Here is a 2,408-nt window from a genome sequence, read left to right as displayed (position 1 = left end):
GATTTGTGGCCCACCTCCTAGTATTGTATAATTGAGGTAGAGGCCTTCCCTTGTATTATATATACGTGCACCGACACCCCATCAATATAACGTTTATTGTATTGCAAACTTTCCCGTCTACAGAAATCATTGTAGGTATGAGATGGCCGGAAGTATGCACTGATCCCGCCTTCTCTGACCATTAGTGTATAAAATCGTAGGATCTACTCTCTCCGTCCCATAATATAAGAGTGTTTTTGACGCTAGTGTACTGCTTTGGGTGTTCTTGGACGTTAGATGGATGAACAACTTTGTTGACCACGTAATGCTCTATGTTACTGAGCTGCTACTCCAGTAACAAAACCGGACATCCGCCGCAAAAATTTGGCCCAAATGGGCTAAGTCCGTTATAGCTGACCAGACTATGTGTCCATTTGCACCTGAGGTGTGAGGCCGGATGCGGGAGTGGGGCTTGGAGGTGTCGTATCGTGACCGTCCGTTCAACATCGGGCGTCAACCCACACCAATGACCAAGAGGCCTCCAATTTTGTTATCAGAATGTCAACCCCACAGGAGCAAGACCAGCAATGACCAGGGAGTGTAATCAAACGATCGAAATCAATGAAGGTGTGAGAGGGCAGAAAGTATGCACAATTTTTTCTTTTGTTTCTTTTTATTTTAGTATGCACAATTTTAATATTGTTTCAAGCTCACAAAACGTTTATGTCGCAAAGCAACGGCTATTATGTCCAAAAGTATTGGTGGGTGGGATCACCTGATAAGAGAGGATTACATTCGCAGTCTTGGGAGGGTATGTCAGTTTCCAAATCTAGAGGAGGCATGGGTTTTGTTCACTGATGCCATGTTGGCAAAACATGCTTGGAGATTGTTAAACAAGCCGACGAGGCTTTGTGCTAGGGTCCTAAGAGGATGACATCTTCCAACAAGTGAGAGTGGCAGAGGGGGTTCGAGGAAAAATTGCCAACTCATACACTAGAGAGTTATTTATTTCACACCGAAACAAGGTAGTTCTATACTCTAGAAACCTCTCAGAATCATTTGTAATATTCATAAATCTAACACTTTCAACCAAGTTGTATAGATATTTAAGAACACTATGTGCGAGTCACATATAAGTGCACTATAAATACTAGAAGCATCAACTAATTTGTGGGGTTAACTTGATCATTTTGACATGCTTAAATATCAATGTGGTGCTAAAACATGTAGGCTATATATGTCAAACTAAATTAATACGATAAAATAATATTTGCTTAATAATTTATGAAAATATGCACTATAATATAACCAGCTTGTAGTGTTGTTCTCATTGAATACACTTCAAAATATTATTTAAAATATTATGTTGAACGTTATATTACTATGAAGTGGATATATGTTTGGTGACAATATAAATTATGACGAAGTAAAAATGTTTAGTATAAGAAATGAGAAATGATCCATCCAAGTTCAACAATTTCATCATGGGTGTGGAAGAAGTAGGGACGAACTACCATCGCGTGAAGAAGCCGTTGTGTTGTGTGTGCTGCTGCTGCAGCAGGTACTGTGAGGAGCAGGAGAAGAAGCGCATTGCTGTCCTGGCCGCTGCCCGCGCCAAGGCGCACAAGGCCGCATGTCCGTCCCGTCGCTGTCGCAAGTGAAAGGCGAAGGACATGCCCCCTTAGCAGAGGGGCCATGGCAAGCGTGAGGGCCAGGCTGAGAAGGGCAACAAGAGCAACGCCGGCGGCCGCGGCGGCCGCGGGAAGCACGGCGGCGGCGGGGCGAACCAGGGAGGTGGCCGCAGGGCTCGCGGCTGAAGGAACCTAGGTATAATCCCCATTGTATTTCCCTGGCACTCTCGTATTCTAGTTTGAATCCCTTCGCCGTTGCATTAATTCGCCCCCACTCTTCGATTTCTTGTGTTTTCAGCATGGAGCTGCTCATGGAACCAGAAGGAGTCAATGGACCACTGAGTCGTCGTCTACTGCATTTTCATTCTATCGTCGTAGTGTAGCATAGGGATCTTGACCTGGAGCCGATTGGAATGGGTGTGCCAAAGAATCGTTGTCTTCTCAGTTGTTACTGCCGTCCTAGTAGCCGTAGTGTCGGACTTACCTGGAGTAGTTGTTTCTCGTTGCTGCAAGTATGTGGAGCCAGTCAGAGTGGGCGGTGCCCGGGTCATGTTCATGTTTTTTCTGGGTGCAAAGGTTGTATCGCTGCTGGCGTCTAAATTTCGTGTTTTGACCCTTTTGACAAACAAAATCAAGATCTGACCCTGGTTTGAAATTTTTTCGGGATTTGACCCTTTTTCCTACCGCCAGGGGCTCTGGCGGTAGGGTTAGACAGCCTACCGCCAGGGGGGGTACTTATACATGTCAGCGTGCGGAGACGGCCGCCGTCCCCCTCCGGTCCGGGCAGTTATTTCCCTC

The sequence above is a fragment of the Triticum dicoccoides genome, chromosome 5A, assembly GCF_002162155.2.
Source record: "Triticum dicoccoides isolate Atlit2015 ecotype Zavitan chromosome 5A, WEW_v2.0, whole genome shotgun sequence".
In the NCBI taxonomy this organism is placed as follows: Eukaryota; Viridiplantae; Streptophyta; class Magnoliopsida; order Poales; family Poaceae; genus Triticum; species Triticum dicoccoides.
Note: the sequence above shows the minus strand (reverse complement) of the source record.